Source organism: Acomys minous, assembly GCF_964271855.1.
Source record: "Acomys minous genome assembly, chromosome: 12".
Classification (NCBI taxonomy): domain Eukaryota; kingdom Metazoa; phylum Chordata; class Mammalia; order Rodentia; family Muridae; genus Acomys; species Acomys minous.
The window spans coordinates 8,555,961-8,581,825 of record NC_140493.1 but is presented as its reverse complement, the minus strand read 5'-3'; the positions used below and the strand labels follow the sequence as shown (position 1 = coordinate 8,581,825).

Here is a 25,865-nt window from a genome sequence, read left to right as displayed (position 1 = left end):
TTAGCTAGAAAGCTTTCTGGAACAATTAAGGAGATCCTGGGCACTGCTGAGTCTGTGGGCTGCATGGCCGCCACCCTCATGACATCATAGGTGACATCAACAATGGTGCAGTGGAATACCCAGCTAGTTAAGCAACGAGGAAATATGTCAATAAAAGACCATGGGGCAACTGAAAGAACAAGGGTTTTGATCAGCTCCACATTTGGAATGTACCATCAAACAGACAAGCAAACTGTAGGCTTTGACCTTTTTCAAACCTACTTTAGTTGGGGTTCTTTAATGCTTACACCTCCCTTCCAACCCACCCACCCCAGATAGGAGAGAAAAGAAGTTAATGGGAACAGGAGAAGTAAACCTTCTTAGATTCAGTTCCTTGGAACAATTCCACTCTTCACTGTCAGGTTTCCAGCAAACCTGTTAAACAGCAGAGCAGCAATTCAGCAAAGGTGACTGAAACTGCAGCGGCCAGAACTGAGAGCGGCAGCCAGAACCCAGAACCTCAAACCATTCTCTGAAATGTTTCTTTCTAGGAGCATCTCGAAGTGGAGTGATGAAAGGAAATGATGCCCAAACCAAAAAGCCCAGCCTCTGGTTGTGTGTGTGTGTGTGTGTGTGTGTGTGTGTGTGTGTGTGTGTGTGTGTGTTCTCAGAGTCTGTACTAGGATGTTGATCAATTGACAAAGACCATGTCCCCACAAAAGGCAGTTCTTCTCCTAGTGGACAAACACCATTGTCCTTTCACAAGTCCATTTCCAGCAAACATCGCACACCCTCACACAAATCTGTTTCACATCCCACACTTGGGATCAGAACAGAAACATGTTTACATCCACCACAGAAAACAAAACAAGACTCAGCCATTCTATTTCCAGATTTCACTTGGACGGATGTGCTTCGAGCAGAACCATCCGGATTGCCCTGGGTTTGTAACATCAGCATTGCTCTATGATGCTTATCCTTGACTCAGGCATAAGATAGAGGTCCTCAAAGGGAAGTGTCAGTGTTGTTCTGGTTGGTCATTGCTGAAGACAGCAGGAAAGACTTCAGGTTGTCCCATCGCTGGTGAGGTAGAACTTCAGGGTAGAAGGTGTGACTTCGTGTCATCTTCCTGTGAGACAGGAAGGGGCCTGGAAGGGGATATGTGCTTTGAAGTTGGCCTCCAATGACTTGCTTCTCCTAAGAATCGCTATTCTGTGTATCAATCCATTAGCACACGGTTGAAGTCAGTGTCCTCGTGATCAGAATCAGGCCACCTCCCAACAGTGCCACCAGCTGGTGACCAAGCAAGCCTTTAACACAGGAACCTTAGTGGGGTGATGTTTCTGTGTAACCGATAGCATTTTTAAGTTATTAAAAAAAAACACCAAAAAACTGGGGTCCAAACTATGATGTAATGTCTGCATTGATTTTTCTGGCATCTGATATGTTGATTCTATGCAGAATGGTTTGATTAAAAATTTATCTAACCCCAAGTCCACTGTGTGTTTAAGATAAATTGCAGTGATTTGGAAACTGAGTTCTGTGCAGAAGAACCAGACCTCCCAGCTTCCAGGGCCACTCTGGAGTCCTCCGCATTCTGAACAGGTTCAGATGCTGTGATAAGGCCCATGTCCAGATGAATATAAATATAGCTTCTAATACACTCTTCTTAAAATATGCAGAGGTACAGCTGAACAAAAGACTGGTTTTTAAACGACTAGGGAAAGCACATTGACCACAAACTGGACCTAGGAAACTACCCTGGAAAGAAATCTTTCCAGGCCTCTGTTGAAGGCCTTGGCTGCACCTGAAGGGACAAGATGTCGTGGCTCAGTGGCTAAGAGCACTGTCTGCTCTTCCAGAGGTCCTGAGTTCAATTCCCAGCAACCACATGGAGGCTCACAATCATCTATACTGGAATGTGGTGCCCTCTTCTGGCACCCAGTTGCACATGCAGGTAGAGCCTTCCTACATAAAATAAATAAATCTTCAAGGAAACAGATTTCGGCTGGGAAGAGCCATACTTTTAAAACGCACTGCCAGCATGTCATTAGATGGGGGGGGGGGGGGGATAAAAGTGAGGGTGACATGAGGAATACACACATCCATTTAATTCCACTTGGAATCATCCTGACTTGACAGGAGCAAAGTTTAAAATTTATAGTCCTAAGTGACTCGAATGAGTTTAGGTTTTTATAAAATTAGCAGGTACTAAGAGGATCTCCCAGTCCTGAAAGCAGTGGGCGTGGTTTAAGTATCTTCAGGTCAACTGACAAGAAATTACACCATTTCTTTGAGTTAAAAAAAATCATCTTTTTCATAACAATTGAGTTGTAATCTGAATAAATTAATAAAAATTTTTTAAAAGTCATCTTTTTCAAGCCCTAAGTCATGTTAATGGATGAACATAGTTGTCCCAGGGTATTTTGGGAGAGACTGTTGCATCCTGGATTCCACTCATCGATGCTGACAAGTAAAGCTTCAGTGTCCTCTAAGATCAGAATTGGACTGAGGTATAGTTTCCTGTTCCTTATTTGCTGCTCTTGGCTCTATGAGTGCAAGTGTAAGAGTCTTTTTCTTAGAGACGTTAATTTTATGAGCTAAATTTAGAGCCACTTCTCAGTTTGTCTTGAGTGAAGTTGCTAATTTCTAAAAAGGAACACAGGCAGAAACTTTGTGTCCACTTTCATTTTTATTTTACTTATCTTACTTGAGAAATACATTTGTTTGTTTGTTTTTTTACCAAAGGAGTCTATGTATCCACTTAATATTTCAAAAGTACAGGGTAGAAGGTTTCAATGTAGCAGTTAGCAGACTCTCAACTGAACCTTTATTGTGTTGTTGAAAAACAAAAACAAAAACAAAAACAAACTTTTTTCTATCTGCACTTGAAAATTGGCAGGTAAAGCTACACAAATAGATTGTGCTTCTATACATTTATGTATGGCTAGTCCTAAGTGTTTCTGTGAATATCAAATTCCCCATAGGAACAGAAAGTCCATAAAAGGAAATGCTGTGGGCATTTTTTATTCCATTTCCTGAAAATAAAAGAAAATTTTAAACCCTTTTCCTTTTTTTTTTCCTTTTTTTTGTTTTTGTTTTTGTTAATTTATGTGATCTCTAACCGTATCTCCGTTGCCAACCTCATGGGCTTACTTTTGTTTTCAAATTCTGTATGTTCTCTTAATCACAATGTTTAAAGATATTTGTATAATTTTGGCCCACAGTTTGATATACTTTTAATCCAGGGACAGAGTTGTCCCATGACGTTTTAAAAGGTCTTCAGTCTTCCTAAGGCCTCTCTTCCCGTCTCATTTCTCTCCGTAACTTTCCTTTTTTCTTGCTGTCTGTTCCTTCTATTTGAAAATACTTCTGAGTGGGGAACCACAGCACCAAAAGTTACAGTTTCCCTACTTCTCTGCGATGTGCTCCCAAAGCTAAATCAGGAGTCCAAGGAGTAGAGGCAACCTTATGCCAAGGCAGCCAATGAGGTCACTAAATAGCTCTAGGGGGGGTGGAGTTGAGGGTGGGAGTGGGGATTAAAGAAACCAGTTTGTGATCTAATAATCTGACTCCTAGTGAGTCCCAGACAGTCTGTGGACTTTACCTTGCTTTTTCGCTCCTTGACTTTGCCAAAAGGGGAAAAGAAAGGGTCTCATCTGTCTCCTCCTGTCTCCGAGTATTTGTTTCCACCTGTCTCCGAGTGGTTTCCTGTAGACTTTTCTGATTTCAGTTCTAAAGCTAGATCAGTGACAGACCCTACTGTAAGATGAACTTCCCTATCTTGTTTCTCAGAATGGCATCGCATTTCCTCTTATAATATTACAGAAGGGATGGCTGACCAAACAGCATTGATTTCCCCCCATTAAAATAGCCTGGATTATAGGAGGTTAAATAGCACGTGACTGGGGAGGCTGATTTTGAATTCTACAGAAGAATTGTATTCAGTATTATCATCATATTTTGGTCTTTTGCCATATTTTCCAAATAAGTGCAGTTGAATTATTGTGTTAAAATTATGCAAACATAAGAAAACATTATTTATTCATTTCTCATGTTTTCAAGAGAACCCGGCTTTCTGTGTCTTACAGCACATAGTTACAGGCTTGTGTTTCAGGCAGAATGAACATACCAGTGTGGACAGGTGTGCAGCAAGCACTCTTTTGTTCTACAGCTATGTAATTTCATGTATCTCACCAGCTTTATTGTTCTCATAGACTATGAGGAGCCAAAAACGGCTCAAACACACACAAAGATAAAAAAGTTAAATCTTCACCAGACTATCTTTCTACAATCGGTATACATGCACAAAACAAATCAAATGTCTATTTATTATCACCTGGCATAAATTATATAGAGCTACAGAATTTTGGAGGTTAAGTTAGCTTAATTTTCCTTCTGTCCAATACCCTTATTATTCACAGGACAAGTTGAGGGACATCTAGGTTGTTTCCAGATTCTGGCTATTATGAATCAGGCTGCTATGAAAATAGAGAAGCAAGTGTCCCTTGTTGGATGTTGGAGCTGTGGGTGGGTCTTGAGGTAGAGCTATTCCCAGGCTTCCAAGAAAGTGGGGCAGACGTTCTTAACATGTGGTCAAAAGACTAAATTCATGCTAGAGAATTATGTCAGCAGTATTTCCATGATTGCTTCTCTGCCCCTTTTCTATAGTCTTGTTAGACAACTTCATCTACAGGAACACCAATATTTCCTTTTACAAAGGGTGAGGAAGAGGCCTCAGGAAGATGGGAAAGGGGGGCAAGACAAAGGAATAGGGGTCAAGAAAGGCTATCATGTGTTTTCTCTTGTCCAGAGTGTAGACTTAAAGATATACATACTGTATATATAAATATAATGCGTTACATTTTGTATATTTTATATTACATATACACAATATGTGGCAAGAATGCAGAAAGGGGGGTATTTAGATAGAGCAGGAGGAGGGATGGAAGAAGGCAGTGGGATTGGCAAATAAGAGAAAGATACAAGATAAACACTATGAAAATGTTATAATTAAATCTGTTATTCTGTATGTTAACTAAAGACAGTAATTCCCTCTACCTATTATTCTCCAACTTTAATGTACATATGAATCACCAGGGGTGTGTTAAAATGAAGGTTACTGAGCGTGCCAGAAGAGGGTCTGAGTCACTAGTGGAATCCTGGGGTGTTAACACCCCACCTTGGTTTACTGTAACACAGATGGTGTGGAGACGGCACTGTGAGAAACACTGACTCATTACGTTGCTGATGCTGGTTTGTCTGTATTTCAGTCCCAGTTTCTTGCCCAAGTTAGAGATCTGTATGTACAACCACTTCTTGGAAATTAGCATCACCACTGTATCTCTAACTTGCTATTGCCTTCACTCAAATTTATTATTTTCCTCAAAGCCAGCGTGTAAGGTTTATATGTGTGTGCTGGTTAGGGTTTTTTTTTTCTTCTGTCAAGTTGACACACAAGCTTGAGTCATCTGGAGAAAGAGAGTTTCAGTTGAGAGACTGCCTCTGTAAGATGGGCCTGTGACCAAGTCTGTCAGACATTTTCTTGATTGACGTAGAGGGCCCCCATTGCTGGCCAGGTGCCTAGTATAAGTTTTGGTTTCTTTAAAAACTCAGTTATGTTATGTAATATGGTTTTGTTTTAATCCCAAGTATGACATATAGGACTGCATTAGTTTATCCACAGCTTATAATTGCCTCATGGGGCTCGGAGAGGGGTGTGGTCTTTGCCAGCTGTAGTTAATGGAATGAGGACTTGGAGAGGGTATAAATATCAGAACCTGGAGAGAGCCAAAAGCTTGTAGAGAGAAGAAGACTGCTGCTCCCTGTGCTGTTGCTGTAGCTGGTTTGCTGGACTGCTGGATACCCTGACAACTGAGACTGGTATTGCCCCCAAAGAACCCAATGACCCTAGCTAGCAAGAACTAAATCTAAAAAGAACTCCACCCTCTCCCCGCCATTAACCTTCTTTCTCTCCTATTTAGTGTTGGGTGTTGGAAGGTATTAGGAGGAATAATGGGTGGAGAAGGGAGATAGAGGCATAATAAATCCAAATAAACTAGTTTTAAAAATAGGTGCAAATAGGTGGTTCTGGGGTGTATAAGAATACAAACTGAACAAGCCAAGGGAAACACACCAGAAATCAATTGGTGTTCCTCAGGGCCTGGGCTCCAGTTTCTGTTTCCAGGTTCCTACTTGACTTCCTGCCTTGGCTTCCCTCAGTTATGTTCTGTGATCTCAGGGATGGACTGTGATATGGATGTGTGTAAACCAAGCAAATCTTTTCCTTCCCAAGTTGCTTTTAGTTATAGTTTTTAATCTCAGCCATAAAAAGCAAATGGGGAAATACATACATATACATATGTATGTATGTATGTATATATATATATTTAGCACAGGGAATCCTATAGTGCTGTCCTCAAACTCTATGTATATAAAAGTATCATTGAAGTCCTGATTCCCCCGCCTCTGCCTCTCAAGTACTGGGATTAGAGACCTGCACCTCCATGCTGAGTTTCCTCAATTCTGGAGACAGAACCCAAGGAGTTATTCATTCTAGGCAAGCATTTTTATCAACAGAATTGCATCTCCAGCCTGTAGGCATACTTTAAAAATCCATTTTTGTTTTGATTTCTTATGTCCTTTTCTCCATTCTCCACCCAATCCTTTCCAACACCCCAACACCAGGTAGGAGAGAAAGAAGGTTACTGGGGGAAGGGCTTTGCTCTCTTTTTTTGTTTGTTTTTGTTTTGTTTTTTTTCTCCTTTATTAATTTATTCTTGTTACATCTCAATGGTTATCCCATCGCTTGTATCCTCCCATTCTTCCCTCCCTCCCATTTTCCCCTTATTCCCCTCCCCTATGACTGTTCCTGAGGGGGATTACCTCCCCCTGTATATGCTCATAGGGTATCAAGTCTCTTCTTGGTAACCTGCTGTCCTTCCTCTGAGTGCCACCAGGTCTCCCCCTCCAGATGGCTGAGAAACACTTAAAGAAATGCTCAACCTCCTTAATCATCAGGGAAATGCAAATCAAAACAACTCTGAGATTTCATCTTACACCCATCAGAATGGCTAAGATCAAAAATTCAAGCGACACCACATGCTGGCGAGGATGTGGGGAGAGAGGGCTTTGCTCTCTTTAGCTACTTCCTGCTGGTTAGGGTTGTTGGGTTCCTTGGGGCGAGTCCAGTCTTCATTTCAGGACATATCCAACTTCTTCTTATCACACTTCACCGACAGCAACCAGGAGCAGCAGGAGGAGCAGCAGCCTCCTTCTTTCTGAGAGCCCCCAGTTTCTCGCTCTCCAGAGTCCTCAGAATTAAACTATCTGCAGGTGTCAAAGAGCCCCTCTCAGTGCCTGCATGCGAGGCAAATAGTTTGCTGCTGTGGACAATCTGAATCAGCCCCATATCCTACATCTGGGACTAAAACAAAACATGTTTACATAACATAACTGAGTTTTTAAAGACACCAAAACTTCCAGCACGCTAGCCTGTAGCGGGCATTTGCTACTCTGTGGGTTCTTCTTTCTTCCACCCTCTCCATCCCTTTTCTTCCACCCTTTCAACTCCCTAACACTAGATAAGAGAAAAAAGAGTAGAGAGGAAAGGAAAGGGATCTCTGAATAAAGCCAGGTGCTGGAAAGAGGGTGACATTACTGTTAGACTACTTCCTGCCAATTGGGGGTGTTGAGTTTCTTGGGGGCAAGTTTCATCTTTGTCATCAGGATATCTAATTTCTTTATGTTGTTTCTTCTTTGTGAAAAACTACTTAACAAACCATGACCGACAACAACTGACAACAACTAAAAACAACCAACCAACAACCTCCACCACCTCTCAGGGCCCTAACAAATATACCCTCTAAAAAGCTTCCAGAATTCCAAATGTTATACAATCACAGAAACTATCTGCAGCCCCTGCCAGAGCACAATGACACCTGTTTTTGTGCTACTTTGTGGGCCCTTACACACACACACACACACACACACACACACACACACACACACACACACACAGAGAGAGAGAGAGAGAGAGAGAGAGAGAGAGACAGACAGACAGACAGACAGACAGACAGACAGACAGACACAGAGATCTGAATCTAATTTCTTTCCCAACCATTCCTCCCAGTTTCTAGTCCAGCCCCTTCAACTGTCTGTCCCAATCGTTCCTCCCGCAATTCTACAGCAGTCTGCTCAAACAGTCCCTTCTCCCAACTTCCCCAATCCTAGCAGCTCCAAACCGTCATGACAGTTCTAGCCTATCTGCTCAGCTCAGCTTCTCCTGGCTCAACTATCCCCTAACAATGCACCAATTGCTTTCTCTTCTCACTCTTCAATCTCTCTCAGCCTCTGCTGGATTTTTAAAAAAATCAACACTTAAGGTCATAGGGTCAAGTAGTTCTGAATAAGAATCTCTTGTGTGTGTGTGTGTGTGTGTGTGTGTGTGTGTGTGTGTGTGTGTGTGTGTGTACAAGGATAAGAATTCTTAAAGGGTTGGTTGAGTAGTAACTGCAGATCCAAATCACACTATAGCACGAGGCAAATCATAGTCATCTGCTGTGAAGCAGACCCATATTCCCACATCTGGCATTAAAACAAAAGCATATTCTTACAGTATGTCTGTGTTTTTAAAAGAAACCAAAACTCCAAAACTCTCACTATAGTAGCTCTTGTATTCTTTGTGCCATTGAAACATTACATCAGCTTAGCTTCCCAAGCAAAAGTCTATCCTGGAACTATTATTGATGGGCGTGGACTAGGATTCAGGACACATAGAGGATGTGGTAGGCACCAGCATGCCTACTGAGTGGCTTTTTAACTCTCCAAGTCCTGAATGACCTGCTCAGCCATTGTGCTTGGGCATTCTAAGTGAACCCTGAGCTTCTGGGGAAAGAAGAAGCTCACCCTGGGCCAGACACTGCTGGGCTTGTATTTGTTCACTATTTGCTTGAAGCTGCTGGACTCCTCCAGTGTAGTGTTTGGCAGTTCACGACCACCTGTGTCTTGGTGTGGAAGCTTGGTTAACATTGAAATCGTTGTCATCCAGAACCCCAACCTAGCTCCACAACCTAAGGGGGAAAAAAAGAAGGAAGAAACCCTTCCACAATGCAGTAGCAAAATAAATGAGATTTGGACAAGATTAGGTAAGTTATAAAACACAAATTATATTGCTCATTAATCAAATGACTTCTCCCATGAACTTTTACTCGTTGTGCGTGAGAGCATAATATTTGCATGGGAGATGCTATGCCTATTTATCAATATAAATATAGTGTATTAAACAGTGTCCCGCACCCCACCCCAAAGCCATGCCTACCCAGAAACTTAGAACGAGATGCTATTAGGAAATCAGGCTTTGCTGGTGTGAAGGCAGTTATGTGCCACAGAACACCCTCTCAGTCCCACCAGATGGTTTCACCTAGTGACATCCTAGCCATTTTCATTTGTGTAAATGGCACACTCTAAGGTACTCACACCACGATGGTGTTGCCTGTGAATAGCTGAGCACAATGGTTGGGCATCTTGGTGAATGCGAAGCCAAAATGAGCAGGGTCAGGTCATGAAAAGGGTAGGGAAGGACTTCTTACAGGCCGCCGGCAAGGACATCTGGGGGCTGATTTTTAAAGTAATTCCCTCCTCAGAGGAAGTACAGGGATTTTGTTGAAAGAATCAAGGCACATTCAGGCGCAGGTTGGCCGATTCCTAAGCTTGTTCAGTTAAGGGAGTGCATTTATATAGCTATCCATTTGTAAGTCGTAAGAACAGGGTTCTAGACACATTTGGGGGGCGGGGATGGAGCACAAATTTGAAAGGTTAAAGCTATGGACAGGAAGTTTCTGGGTATGCTCAACTTACGTGATAGTGTTAGCTGGAAGGAGAGGAACGGACTCGGTGGAAGTGTGTTAAATAGAGATTTGCCTTCTGAAGTTTCCTGCCAAAGTCAGCGGTTTGTGGTTGTTTGTCATGGTGTCCTGGAAGAGTAAGTAAGCAATAAGAGTGTGTAAGAGTAGGCGGCATTGGCTAGCGTGTTAAAGAAGATGTGTGGGCTGCAAAAACAACTGTCTATACCACTTTGAAATTAAATATCACGATGACTAACAACACGTGCATGCTCATCGTGAACTTGTCATTACTTCCATTTGGAACTCGTCTTTTTCAGAGGCAAGGTCTCACTGTGTAATCCAGGCTGGCCCGAAACTCACGGCAATGCTCCTGCCTCCCAAGTGCTCAGATGATCAGAGCGCCACAATGAGTGGTTGACACTCATCTCTCTAATGACATCCTAAAACACTAAAAAATGAACCGCCCAGGCCTTTCAACTCCATAGCTGTAATGGGGAAGGGGTCCCAGTGAACCCTAAGAGCTGGGAAAAGGTATCAGAAGAGGCTGCCTTGTTTCTTCTTTGAAATGTGAGGAGAGAGGATGGCGCCCCTCAATAGGGATAGAGAGATGGACTCTTCTAGACAATGGGAAGAGGACAAGGATCGCTGTTTTTCACTTCATGGCTACAGCAAAGATGACTATTGTCTTCAAATGCATGCATAGATAGTGTTCACCTCTTTTTCTCTATTTAAACTCCTGGTGCCAGTTATTTGTCTTGTTTTTCATTTCAATCCTCCATTCTGCCTCCTGTCTCTCATCTCTTAATGCTAAAACACCCAGACAGAAGAAATACGTTCTCCTTCTGGCTTTTCCTACTCCTCAAAATAATATATTTCATTACTCCCCATGTATCCCCGGGTCTTAGAACAGCCTCCAACATTGCTGCTGCTTGTGGCTTTTCCTCTTCCCCACCCCGCCCCTTTGCCTTCCCTCTTCCTTATATTGCTGGCTCCTTCAGCACACACTTAAGTCTTCTGGGTGATGGGCATTGTTTCTGCTGTCCCTTGTTGCCCAGAACTTGTTCTTCCTCCTTATTTTTGCATGTAAGTTCTCCCTAGTTTTCAGCACTTCGATTAAGGGCCCACCCCCATCATCTAGCTGTCTATGGCAATTCCTAAAGACAGTTTTATTTCTCAGTTCCAAAATCTTTCTATTTCTTGGTGGTGAAAATATCTTTGGCATTGGTCGAGCCATCTCTGCCTAGTACTTATTACCATCATAAGCTAAGTCTGGTCTGCTATTGAATGTGAGCTCCCTGGGGAAGTGCATGTTTGTCTTGGAAACCTCTGTGCCTTGTTTTCTGATTGGCTGGTTGCTTTAGATATGATTATTGATTGGACAACATACTTGATACTTTTCAGAAGGAAGAGCACGATTTGACAGCAGATATTTTTGTAGTTTTGTGTTGCCTCAAATCAAAGCTTCCTTCACTTTTTTGTTGGATCTACCAAACTTCTCTAAGGAGGAGCTATTAGAAAGAAATGATTTTATGGGGGAGGGTGGGAGGGAAAGAACATCTGTATTAAGAAACTAAACTAGAAAGGTTTCTCTAGGAATTGAGAACCCTGAAACTGCTCAGAGGCATGTTTTCCTTTTTAAACCAGCAGTCCCCATGCCTGTGCAAAAAAAAAAAAAAAAAAAAAAAAAAAAGCCATCCCAAGCAAGCACTGGACCCTGGAGATGAGACAGGAGCCAGTTATTGGGGTTGACGAGGACTGAGAAGGGGGCACAGAAGGCAGGAGGAGGTAGTAACAGCACTGTCCCTCTCTGTCACTGAAGGACTGAGGAATGAAAGACCCTCCAAGGAGGCTGTTGCATTTATTCAGACTCTGTAGGAAGTTCAGCAAGTGTAGGCAATACCAGCCACAAAGCTGGTGACAGCTCTACTTCTGGCAGGATGGTGGGTCATTGTTTGCATGACTCTTGTTTTAAAGACTGTTCGGAAGAGTCTCTTTGCCTTGCTCTTTTTGTGCTCGAGGGATGCGTGAGTCAGCTCTTTGGTTGAAGGAAGTCTGCAGGACCTGCAGGGTATAAAGGAGGAGAAGGGCGGAAATTATAAGAACGGCAACTTTATAGGCAACTCAGTAAGCATCAGACCACATTCTAAGTATAAAATAGTTTTAATATTTACTTATGGTTTTAAAGAGACAGGGTCCCACGTATGCCAGACTGGCCTCAAATTCACTATGTGTCCAAGGATAAGGTGAACTTTCTGATCCTCCTGTGTATGTCCTGAGCTCTGGGATCACAGGTGTGCATTACGACACTTGGTCTCTGTGGTGCTGGAGATGGAAGCCAGACATCCAAACAAACTGCACCCCCAGTTAGCAGTCACCGTTAACTCCTCGAACACTTTACAAAGCAGGCGCATCAGAGTATACACGGAGGTTCATTTCCTCACTACCACATCTAGACTACTTGACAAAATCAAGACTGCAGAGCACAGGCTGTCATAGTCTGTAGACACGTCACAACTACCATCCAAGAGAAATTCATGACATCTGTGTTCAGTAAGAATGGGTGTTTACATGGGTGAGAAGGATCCTGGGAGTCCAGGCACTGCCCTTGAATTACCAGAGGCAGGTTATAGAGCATTCTGGGTTGCTTTCCACTACTGTGATAAACACCACGACCAAATGCAACTCGGAGAGGTACGGGTCTATTTTGGCTTATGTCTTACAGTCCATCGTGAAGGGAAGTCAGGGCAGGAAGTCAAGGAAGAAACCTGGAGGCAGGTGCTGAAGCAGAGGCCATGGAAGAGTGCTGCTTGTTGGCTTCCTCCCACGGTTTGCTCGGCCAGCTTTCTCATATACTCTAGGACCACCTGCTTAGGGATGGCACTCCTGCATCTCACATCCACCAATCAAGAAAATGCCGCATGGACTTTTTCCTACAGGCCAATCTGACAGAGGCATTCCCTCAATTGAAGTTCCTCTTCCTAGACACTGTAGCCTGTGCTAACATGACAAAAAACAACCTCCCCCCGCCCCCCCAAAGAAGAAACACCCTAAACCAGAATATAAACATGTTCAAATTTCTATTCTTGCCTATTTAGCAATAAAGAATTTAAGCATTGTATATTCAGAGTGTATGGTTACTACTGCCCAGACTGACCTCTAGGAAGTTAAAGATAGTTTTCACAGTGATCTGTAGTCACAGATGCAAGTGTCTGTGATTGGCTCTGGGGACAAAGATTACAGATGCTTACAGCCATGGTTTCCTCTTGATTTAAAAGTTTTGTGTCTCTGAAGAGACACCATGGCCACAGCAACCCTTATAAAGGAAAACATTTAACTGAGGCTGGCTTACAGTTTAGAGGTTTAGCCCATTACTGTCATGGCACGAGGCATGGCGGCACGCAGGCAGACATGGTGCTGGAGAAGGAGCTGAGAGGTCTACATCAGGATCCACAGGCAGCAGGGAGAGAATGTGGACCACCAGGCCTCCTTTGAGCTTCTGAAACCTCAGCACCTGCTCCCAGTGACCCACTCCCTCCGATAAGGCCACGCTCCTAATAGTGCCACTCCCTGTGAGCCTCCAGGGACCATTTTCATCCAAACCAACCCAGGGCATTTAGCCCACTATCTGCTCTCAATCAAAACTTCTACCAATGATTGGAAAACATACCGACCCTGCCTTTTTCTTAAAGCAAGCAAGCCACCAGTAAATTGTATTCTTCGGCCACCAGGACATGAAAAGTGAATGGGAAAACACAGTGCGTTAACTCATTTCTGATTTTTAAACTCAAAAATAGGAATTTTACTTTAAGACATGCTTTTGTTAATTTTATTATTTGACAATTCCATAATGTGTATATGCATTTTGGTCACTCTTCTCTCCTCTCTCCTATCCTCTCTTGTCCCCTTCAACCTCTCTTGTTGGCCACCAATCACTTCCCCAGGCCCAGGACTTTTGTTGCTTTGTGGCCCACTTAGTTTGCACAGGGCATTTGTGTGTCCCCTGGATTGGAACTATCCACTGGAGCCGAGTGGCGTCATCACTGGGTGTCAAGTGAAGGCAACGACTTCCCTTCTCCTTAAATCTATCAGCAAATAGCACACACACACACACACACACACACACACACACACACACTACACACACACACTCACACACAACACACACACACAATACATACTCACACAATACATACTCACACATACACTCACACACATACACACTCAAACACATACACACACACATATACGTACTCTCTCACACACATAGACACAAACTCACACACAATGCATACTTACACAATACAAACACACATACACACACACTCAAACACATACTCACACACATACACACACTCACACACATACATACTCTCTCACACAGACACATACTCACACACAATGCATACTTACACAATACAAACACACATACACACACACTCAAACACATACTCACACACATACACACACTCACACACATACATACTCTCTCACACAGACACATACTCACACACAATGCATACTTACACATATACGTACTCTCACACACGTACACAATTTTAAAGGGGTGTGTTATTGGATTGTCCGGCATAGTTGACGGCTAGGTAGTCCAATAGTGGCCATCTGCATAGTGGAAAAACTGAGAGACTGGCAGTTTTTGAAGCCTAAGGACAAATGACGTAGCCCTGGCACAGGCCTGAAAACCTGGACACTCCTTGCAAACTTTGCAGTGTGGAGGCAAAGCTGATGGAGCTGGAGGCTGAGGCCCATGGGCGATGGCAGCAACAGCAGACTCTCTGTCTTGTTCAGAAAGAGTAGAGCTTGCACACACAGGCTGGCTTCTACCTTTGTCACTTTTATCAGGCCCTGCCCACCTTTTGGATGTTGTCACCCACATCCAAGGAAGGTCTTTCCCCCTTTGTTACTGTCCCATATGCCAATGTGTTTGGAATCCTCACAGACTTACCCAGGAGTGTTCTCTCTGGGGCATCTCTCAGTCCTGTCAGTTCTCAATGAAACTTTGCCATCATGCTGATTAAACAGTGCCTGTCCTTACCTGACTCTGTCTTCAACTGTGACCAACTTACTAAACTCATAGTTAAAATATCTGGTGCTGTTTAGACTGGAATTTGGTTGGCGGCATGGGTGCTCCGAAGCCCTGCCATCTTGGATTCTCTTGTAAACCCCTGGTTGTTGCCTTTGCAACCCATTGCTGGCCATCTCTGCTGGAAGGCCTACTCTGTGGTCTCCTTGGCTGTGAGCCTTAGCCTTTACTGTCTGAGCAGTCTCTCCAGCCCATCCCTATTTAACAGTCACCACTTACACTGCATCAATAGTTTTAACTCTGAGGAAAGATTCATAGGACATTAAGTCAAGGACAATGTGTGCAGAAAACTTTGAACCCCTACCTAGATCTAGCCAATGGACAGGACATTCTCCACCGTTGAGTGGAGAGTGGGGTCTGACTTTCACACGAACTCTGGTGCCCCATATTTGACCACGTCCCCTAGATGGGGAGGCCTGGTGGCACTCAGAGGAAGGATAGCAGGCTACCAAGAAGAGACTTGATACCTTATGAGCATATACAGGGGGAGGAGGTCCCCCTCAGTCACAGTCATAGGGGAAGGGAGTAAGGGGAAAATGGGAGGGAGGGAGGAATGGGAGGATACAAGGGATGGGATAACAATTGAGATGTAATATGAATAAATTAATAAAATATATTTTAAAAAGTTGGGAAACTGGCTTTCATTGACCATCGACTGTGTACCCAATGCTAGCGGTATTTTATGCACACTAGGTCATGTAAAGCTCTGACATGTCTATAGAGCAGGGACTGGCCTGGAATCCGATTGAATAGGGAGGCCTGTGGTCTAAGTTTTCAGTAGGATTTGTTCTTAAATAGGCTATTATATCTGTGTCAAGTTTGAACACTTCAGCATTTCAGTGGTAAAGAAAGGAAAAACAAGGGATTCCTGTTGAAGCAGTTTGCCTCAGGCTACCTCTAGCAAGTGGCCGCATCAGAGTTCCCATCAGCATTCCGCATCCCAGGTCTTACCGTGGAACCCGGAAAGATGGGAAGGCTGTGTGAGAGGCTGGCGTGTGGACTCACAAAGCCACCTAGCCCCGGACCCTTTCTGCTCCTTGCTCCCCTCATCCTGCTCTTGTGAGACCTGAAGGGAACTGCTTGGCTCTGTTCACTATCGGCGAACACTCATAGCTGTCACATGCGTTCCCTGAGCCTGGTATACAATAAGCTGACCTTTAACCTCTCTAAGTCACCCACTAAGACCCAAGCATAAATGCTATCGTGCCAGGTCTTCAAATAAGGCTGACCTGGAGTACCATGGTGGCTGTCCAAGTGGAGCCCCTAAGCTTCTGGGTGGGGGGGGGAGGTGAAGAAGGGCACACTCACACTACAGACATCTCAGGCCTGTTCCTTCACACAGGCTGGCTGGAGGTCAGAACCTCGGACATCTCAAGAGCACACAGGAAATGCTTTCCAAGAGTTTTTTTTTTTCATGTTATTTACTAAACAAGGAACTGTCTAAAAGTAGGGTGACAAGCTCCATGCAACTGAGGCCAGACGAAGCCATTATTTTCAAGTTTTGACTTCCTGAACAGTCTTTGAAGTGGGTACCCAGGAAAATGCAGCACACAGAATGCACGCAAGACAGGTACACTGTTTCATAATTGTTTGGTGGTGCTGTTGGGAATTATAACAATAAAAGTACAGTAGAAACGAATGATTCATCTGTGAAGTTAATCCCCAACTCACTGAACGATTCCTGGAGTTCATTAGGTGCTGAGGAGGCGATGGTAAGATTTTGTCTCTGCTCCCAAGCAGTTCAAAGTATGGTGTGGGGCGAAGAGGTGAAGATGAATTGAAAAAAAAATGTAAAAAGCAAATATTTTAGTAAAATGTACACAATGCTGACAAAGGGCACACTCGAGGAAATTTGTAGAAGCACCACCAGAGATGGGCTAAGCTACAATTTCCAGAAAATAAACTATGACCAATGTCAACTGCAAAGACGGCAGGCGGGATAGCAGTGCCCATAGAATTAGCTTTTCACTCCGTTTCAAAATCTGCAGACGTCTCAGCTGCCTCTCCTTACTAAAGCTCGTTTCTGAATTCTCAGTGCAGCCAGGGAAAGGGCTGCCCCTGCCTTCCTAAATTTGCTACCATTGAAACGCAAGACTTTTCTCCTTTTCCATCTCACTGTACAAAATGTGATCACTCCCATTAGCATGGGCTGTGAGTACGCAGTGCTAGCTATCAGCACGCTGAGTGTAGCAACCTTTAACATATCAAAGCAGCCAGCAAGCCAAGGAAGGTAGCAGCTGCAGTTAGGGGTGGAGTAAGTAGCAGACATACATGACTGAACAGGGGCTCCTCAGGCCAGGTCAGGGGGTCCTCCTACACATGCTGCGGAGGACTATATACTCACACCAAACAACAAGTGTCAGATATGTGCTTATGTGTATCTATGTGCATGTATGCATGAGTGTGCGTGTGCTTACATATTTGTGCAATGTATGCGCCAGTGTATACTTGTATGCGTGTTTATAGTGTGTACGTATGTATTTACGCACAGATAACTATATATGCATATATACACATATTCATTTACCTATCTATATGTGCACATATATATCTATGTGTATATATCTATATGCATATCTGTATATATACACAAACACACCTATACGCAATACACTAATATATACGCAAAATATACATATTATATATAATATATGTACAGAGAGAGAGAGAGAGAGAGAGAGAGAGAGAGAGAGAGAGAGAGAGAATCCGAAGGCAGGTGTGAGAGTCTCCTGCCCACCCCTGGGCTCCTATCCCCACCCCCACTCTTCCACATCCGTACACAGCAGTAGGGATGCTGTGTGACCAAGGCCGCCTTAGAAAGTTAGCGGTCCTCGCCGCTGCCAGCAGGTTCCACGCAGGGTGCAGCTGATGGGGTTCCCGCAGGCCAAGGCCGGGAGGCGGACTCCTTAGGCCGCGGCAGCACCCCTGCCCTGCCCTGCCCGGTCCGGTCCGGCTCCGCAGAGGCGCGGCGGGCGGGCGGGGCGGCATGTGCCCGGCGCGGTCCGGGGCCGACTCTGCGGCGCGGCGGGAGCAGCGAGGGCGCCCGGCGTAGGCGGCGGCGTGGGCCGCGGTATTTATAGCCGGGTGACAGCAGCGCGCCGCGGCCCGTGTCGCCGCTCGTCCTGCGTCCGCCGCCACGGTGGCCCAGCCGCGCGCCCTCCGGTGAGTACGCGGCCCGCAGCCCTCCGCCCGCAGCCCCAGTCGCGCCGGCAGGCCGGAGCCGGGCAGCCCCGCGGGCTGGGGACGCGGGAGCCAGGCAGGCGGGGACCCAGCCAGCCGGGATCCAGGGGAGGGGCCGCGGGCATCCGGAACTTTCCCCGCTCCACCGATCCGGGGCGCAGGGACCCAAGCCCCTGGCTGCTGGTTAAAGGAACAGGTTGCATTTCATAGGTGTCCTTTCAGGAAGGGAGTAGGAAGGCCTGTGTGTTCGCCAACTCTGTCGTGACAGAATTGACAACTAGTTTTTCCATTTCTATTTTGAAAAATACCACAGGCCCGCGAGTGTGTTTGACCCGTGAGAGAACATCTTGGCTGCTATGATTCATTCTGCCCTCTGTGGAACATCGGTGTGTGTGTGTGTGTGTGTGTGTGTGTGTGTGTGTGTGTGTGTGTGTGTGTTACTTACCTTGATACTAGTGCGTGGACATAAAGGAAAAAGTGTGTTGAAGTATGTAAAATATGAGGTGCCCCCACCTCAGTCTAGGAAGCTTTTATGGGGTGATTTGTTTTCTGAAGTTAGTTCTAATTTACAGAATATAGTGGTAAAATCTATGTAAAAATTATTTCTATCATGTTGATTTTTTTTAAAGTCATGGATATAATATCATCTTCTTATTCCCTCAATCTTTATAGTTTAAGAGCAATTGGGGATTTTGACTCAGACGTTCTTCATTCCCTCTCCCACTCTTCCATCTAATTCTTGTGATAAAACAAAACAAAACAAACAAACAAACGAACAAAAAAGACCAGTGCTCATCAGTTTTATTTAATTTTCTCTTAACTGCCAGTCATTTAAAAGATAACTCCAGGCATGAATGAACTTTAACCCACTGCATATTGCTGTCTTGGAGTATGATTGTGACAAGCAAATGCCACCGAAGGGCCGTTGATGCACTTTAAAAGTGTCTAATGGTGGTCTTCACTTTATAACTCAATAGGGCTTTCCCCCAATTTGCCATTTCATCGAGATGCCGTCTTTCTGGAAGACCTTCAGACTAACTTGGCTTTTGGATTCTGGCTTTAAAAAAAAAAAAAACTTGCTTTGATTGATGCCCCAAAGATTGCAGGATAAAAACAGAGGAGGAAAATTACCAAAACTTCGATACAATGTGAAGAGAACGGATATGACTTATGGATGTGATCCTGTAAATTAGCTAGGTGCCACAGATACTGTCCCGGTCCTTAGGCAGAGCCACTTAGGTGGCTGCATCGATTGCTTTAGAAGGTTGCATTTTTATTTAAAAGGCTATGTGGTCTTTGGGCTGGACTGAAAGCAAGCTCCTCGGTTGTACACTGTGCTTGGTGTTTACGTCATAAAGCCTATCAGGAGTGCTGTGTTACACAAAGTGCTTTCCCCTATACCTTCCCTCTGCTTGTTTGGTTTTGAGGTGAAAGGGATGGAGCCGGAACCTTGTTTGTCAAGGATTGCTTCCACCCCCAGCCCTTCTAATACTTGTCCATTTATCTATCAATTTGAGATAATGGCCTATGTTTATCTTGAGGCCTATCCTTACCTAAGTCTGGTCCAGGAAATACATATGGATTTGGTTTACTCGTTTTTTCTTCCACCTCACCTTTTATGGAGCTGGATATTCCGGTATAGTCAGCTTTCTCTGGAGAGGAATCTTCTTTTTCTCCCTACAACACTGGTCTGTTGTCCCGCCATCCTGTCTGTGTATTCATCTGTTCACTATCAGAGATGTTGCCTGGGGGAGTACGTTGAGGTCTTCACTGGGTACCTCTCTCCTTCATAGATGGGATCATAGTGTTAATTAGGGTCTACACAAATGCAGGTGTGCTCCTTTATGCCTGTCGGTGGCGTCAACACGACCTTGGGCAGATCCTGCCCCATTGAATCTCTGCGTCCTTACTACATGGTTGATGTAAGGACTAACAGATAGTGTGTGAAGAGTGCTTTCCAAGAGCCCAACACATATAAGTCACCCAAAACCAAAATGTCAATAGTAATGTATTTTCTCTATCCCCCGATGTTCTGTTTACTTCAGGAAATATGTTGACCAGCTCAGAAAATGGCAGTTTCGTTCTAGACTTCTGCCTAGACCGTCCCTCCTGACAGCCAGTCCACCAGTAAACCTCACTGCTTCTGTTTTATATGTGTCTAGAAGCAGAGCTTTGTGACCTGCCCAGACCTCTGCCTGTCTCTCACCTGGGCATTTGTTTTCCTCATTGGTTCCCCTGCTTCCTCCCCCCCCTGCAGAGTGCTTGGAACAGCAGTCACTGTGGCCCTGCTGACACCAAGGAATAGCATCAGGCTCCCTCACTCTGCCTGACCCTGCCTGGCCTCTTTCTCACTCTCTGATGCTCTGCACTTCCTGGAGCACACTAGGTCTGGACCCCCTTCTCGGAGGCGTTCAATGTCCCATATCAGCTTTCTCTGCTTTACTTTGCTCCGTTAGTTCTTTTTCCTTTTTTTTTCTTTTTTTAAGAAAAATGCTGTCTTCTTAAGTGTTTAATGTTTGTCCCTTACAAGGAAACCATCAGAGCCTTGAAAATAAGCCCTTCGATCCATGGCCCAGTATTGTTGGAACGGGAACTTGGCATGTTTCTATCACTCAAATCTAGTAGCCGTTCATCATCTACCTGTTCATCCATCCATCCATCCATCCATCCATCCATCCATCTGTCCATTCATTCATTCATTCATGCATCCACCATCCATCATCTGTTCATCTATTCACCATCCACCTGTCTGTCTGCCTGTCTGTCTATCCATCCACCATCATCCATCACCATCTACCCATCCATCCATCGATCAGTCTGTCTGTTCATTCATTCATTCATTTATTCATTCATTCATCATCCACCCACTCGCCTCCATCTATCTATCCATCCTCCATCCACCCACCATCATCCATCACCTATTCATCTATTCCCCATCCATCCGTCTGTCCATCTGTCTATCCGTCCACCATCATCCATCCATCCATCCATCCATCAGTAAATGATTATTCAGTACTGACATGTACAAGTAACTTCAGCACATGGGCACCTGAGAGTGAGAGATGTCAAACAAATGGCAGACAAATGCTATTCTAGAATTAAATCCAGACTCCACCCCTTTCTCTGTAGATGGTGTCAGTCTTCTTTTCTGAAGCCCTTGACCTCATGTTCTCTACTCAGTGACTATAGAACAGCACTTTCTTTACAAACTCCTTTGGGATGTCAGCTTTTGGTAAGCTATGAGACAGCTTAGTTATTTGGTATAAATCCACATCTCTTTAGCTGGAGATGTTCTAGAAGCTGACGGGTGATCAATTTTAGCCTGTAGTTACTAACATTGTGGTTACAGCTGCTGTGTGTAAGACCAAACGCTTCCATGGCTTTAGTGGTGGCATTGCCCCACTGTCGTTATGGATGAGAGAATTAAGAGGCAGGGAGTTTTCTCCTTCTGAGAGTTAGAACGAACATCAGTGGAGAATTCTCAAAGCACCGCCAGGTCAACTCAGCTACTTACGCTGAAGTTCCAAAACAAAGGACAAGAATTAACAATCCCACGGTCCTCCATTCTTTCTGATGATGCTACCAATAGTCATGTAGCCTAGTAACAGTGGGCTTATCATCCTGGAAGTATTGCGAATCCTTTAGAAAACTTCCTAACCTGCACGTAAAGGGGCAAAGCTTTGTGTAGGGAAAACAGTGTAAAGCACTGGGGCTGGTTGGTCCACGTGTGTATCATACTGCTGACGAGCCTTACCATTTTATCACTGGTACTAAACCCTCAGTTTCGCCATCGGTGTTTGTGAAATGAGAAAAAAGAGTGCTTTCCTTGCCGGGCAGCTATTCAATCTATTAGAGGTGATTGCAAAGCTCATCAATACAGAGTCCGGTGTCCAGTAGGGACTCAGTCAATGTTGCTCCTTTGCGATGGTGATGCTAATGCAGAGCCGGTGCTGGTGGCAAGGGCTGTGAGTGGCTGTCAGTACTGCCAGGGGCAGTGCCATCATTGCAAGCTTAGGACTGGTTGACTGCCTTTTCTCTTTTCCTTAGCAGATGTTTACTCTCACATGGCTTTGTCTTTCTGAGCCTTCTTAGATAAGGAGAGCCCTTCTGTTTCCGAGTGTCCCACTGAGTTTATTCAGTAGACATCTATTGATTGCTCAGCATTGCGCTCTGCCCTGGAAGGACATAGCCTCTTATGATCCAAGGAGGGTCGAGTGAAGAAGAGAAGCATATAAGTGGACCATTTCACTACGACTTTCTGAGAGTAAAGATGAAGTAATTCTCACATATAATTGTGGGGTTAGAATTAACAAACAAACAAAAATATTTGCCAACTCTGTGATTTTCATTGGAAAACCTCAATCCTAGATTCTTAACTACAGGGTCAACCAATGAACCCATGGCCTGTGAAGATGTTTAATATAGGCTGCAAAGGTAGGAACAGTTTTGGCAGTCTAAATCCTATCAGGGAATCTAAAAAACCAGAAAGCGGGGCTGCAAGGACTTGACAAACTTCTGACATTGTTGTGCCTAAAGTCACAGAATAGGCATAAACAAAGACTCCCAAGTAACTGTGTGAGGGCTTGAGAGCTGGGAAAGATCACTTTAACTTCTGAGGATAAGAAAACAATAAATCTATACTGATGCTTCTCACAGAAAAGATCAAATGATCAATATCAAGGTCCTGCTGCATTTGGCTGGGATCGAAGTCCCCGAGCTGTTGGAGGAGGCAGCCAGTGGATGGGGAACATGACAAAATCGCTTACTGTGGGACCAATCTCCAGCACTGGTGCACGAGGAAGGCCGAGCAAGGCCTGGGCATTACAATTCTGACTTTCTTCTTTGTTGGGTCTGGGCGGGCGGCAAGTGCTTGGAGTTTTTCGTGTCCTTATCTGTAACACGATAGTGACAGGAACATATGCAGCATCACTTGGGATTAGCTGAGATCAGGCACTGGTGTAGGGTTCCTGTTCAGCACTGTCGTTCTGTCTCCCGGAATAGTGTAAGTGCTGGGTAGCAGCTGCTGCTGCTGTCTCCAAAAATTTCTGAATGCGCTCATTTAACCCGGGCACGTGGACATTGTATTGCTCACGAAGCAAGATTCTGAAGTAAAAAAAAAACCAAAACAAAACAAAACAAAAACAAAATCAAACCAACAAACCCACAGCAATTCAAGTCAAAGAGTATTTCACCTTTAAGAAAGGAGTCAAGGGCCTGTGTCTGTTTCCTCCCTTCTTAGCCCACATGCACTCCCTGTCCTGTGCACCCGCAGTGAGGGAGGAGGGAGTGGTGGCAACCCCATCAGCAGCACCAGTGCTAAGAGAGGAGCATAGTCAGTTAGAGGAGAGACGTAAGGGACACCTGCATCGGTGTGTCTGTGTTGCTAGGCATGTAGGAGAGCCCATTAAGACTCAGGGTCTTTGGGATGAGGTTTTTTGGAGATTTCTCTATAGTGGTGCTTTCTGGACACTTGCAGGGGCTCTGCGTAAATTTTTGTCAGCGGTGAGGTCGTTCCAGTATTGGGTATGATGGACATTCATTTTACTCATTTTTTTCTGCTTCCTTTGCTTTTTCTCTTTGGTCCCCAGATCATGTGCAAGTCACTATTCTTAGGCAGTTAGAGCCACAGACCCTGGGAACAAATGTTTCTGAGCACTCATGAAAATCTTCCAAGACTTGACATGGCTTAGCCGGCTTGTGAATCAAAGATGCAGAAACTGTTGGTTTGGGTGAATTCTATGGCCAATCCATGTGTGTGTTAACTTTGCTTTAAAAAAACAAAACAAAACACAGTTGTACCAATTCTTCATTAACTTAGATTATGGCTTTAATTGAAGTTCATGAGCCAGGAGTATTGAATGGGGTTTTGGGGCCTTGGTGACTGTTCTCATATCTTCCATTGGCTTTGAGTCGCTTTTAGGTTGTGTGTCATCTTTATACTTTCAGCGAGGGGTAAATGAAAACCTTAATCAATGGCTTCCCACCATCTACTGCCTTCTCCAAGTGTTCAGGATCTGTGAAGGACTCTTGAATTCGCCCCTCCCCCATATATTACAGAATTTATGCCATTGTCTTAAGAGACAAGTGTACCTCTAGGAAGTACGCAAGGCTCTACATCCTGGGAGCTGGACCCTAGCTCCTCTCTGCAAGATGGGGAGTGTAGCTGAAGCTGACCTGGCTGCTGTAGCCTGTGGCTGTCAGACTCCGAGACTCAGAATACAGCTCTCTTGCATGGTGACTCACAAACTCTGAGAGTCTCAATTCCCCTCCCCTTCCTGCCCCCCCCCCCCCGCCACCGCTGTGAAATGAAGGGGTGGGAATGGTAACCCCAGCACTCAGAGGGTTGTTGTGACCCCAAACTGACACAGTAATGTTACGTACAGACATCTAGCACACAGCTGTGTGGATGCTGCAGGCTCTTTCCTCCCTTCCTACTTTTTAAAAAATCTCCTTGGATTTATTTAAAAAAAAAAAAAACAAAAAACAAAAACAAACCAACAACTGTGAAACAAGAATAATGAACTAGCAGATGGAAGTCAAGTTGTCCTGTATTTTTTCTGTTATTTAATATGTAAACAGTTGTAATCGCTGAAGAAACAGTTACTATTGCTGACTCAGCTGACAAAACACGCACCATAGCTTTAGCCATAGGCTCCTTTCACAAGACGCAGTAGATTTAGGCAGGCCCAACGTGGGGAGTGGCAGTGTAGGGGATTTGTGGGGCAGCTCTTAAGAAGGGGGACTTCTTGAGCAGGACTGAGGATCTGGGCATTCACATGTTAAGAAGAAGGGCATGTGCATGCTCTGACTATTGCTGTGGGCATGAGTTTGCAATGCCCTTTTGTGCCTTTGCGAGAGCCTGCCACTGCCTAGAAGGAGCACCCCGGCCATCTCCACCCGGGGAATCATCCTACTTATCAGGCTGGTACTTGGACTTGGCCATGTGTTTTTTTTTCTGTGACGTCTTCCCATTTTCTCGTCACTCTCCAGAAGCAGAGTGGTCCAGCCCTGCCTCCCCGCTACCGTGCCCCCCCCTCCCCCAGGAACATGATCAGTATAGACTTGGGTATATTAAATCCTCCTTGAGGTTCTTTAACCAGACTGTAAAGAGTTGTTAAGGGAATTTTCTGCCCATATGCCCATTTGACAATGTCTAGAAATAGATGTGGAAGCGTATCCTGTATCCATCAAATGACGTCATCACCGCCATGCAGAAAGGGACTTGGAGCAGGGTGTTTGGTGATAAGCGTTCAGTTTGCATTGCTTGAGCTCTTAAACGGCTTTGCAGCATTGTCATAAGGTAAAATGTCTAAAAACATTATGAAGATTGTGTGCTCTGTTCCCCATCTTCTTCAGTGTAGTCATTAGCTCACTTTTTAAAAATAGAATCTCATGTAGCCCAGGCTGGCCTCTAATTTGCTACTAACTTGGGCTGGCCTTGAACTCCTAAAACTCCTGCTTTTGCTTCTCAGGTGTTGGGATTACAGGTGTGTGCCACCATGCCTGGCCATGACCTCAGTTTTGGACAGTGGTCTTTCCTCCCTTGTCCCTTCCTGTCTCTTCTTTTATTATCTGCTCGCTAGTCCTCAAGTGATAGGAGATAAAACCAAACTGGGTGGTGGTGGCTCACGCCTTTAATGCCAGCCCATGGGAGGCTGAGGCAGGCAGGTCTCTTCTCTGAGTTTGAGGTCAGCCTGGTCTACAGAGTGAATTCCAGGACAGCCAGGGAAACCTGGAGAGAGAGAGAGAGAGAGAGAGAG

General features: G+C 44.7%; 1 protein-coding gene across 2 annotated transcripts in view; it reads left to right on the top strand.

Moving 5' to 3' along the window:
• Nucleotides 1–17,757: 17,757 nt before the first annotated feature.
• The window catches only part of TMEM117 (transmembrane protein 117), a 415,577-nt gene continuing 407,469 nt past the window's right edge, over nucleotides 17,758–25,865 (top strand). Inside the window, exon 1 of one of the 2 annotated variants that reach the window (XM_084749248.1) lies at nucleotides 17,758–18,087. The gene's annotated coding sequence lies outside the window, so the exon portion shown is untranslated. The remainder of the gene's footprint in view (nucleotides 18,088–25,865) is intronic. The other variant, XM_084749249.1, reaches the window with a different exon arrangement.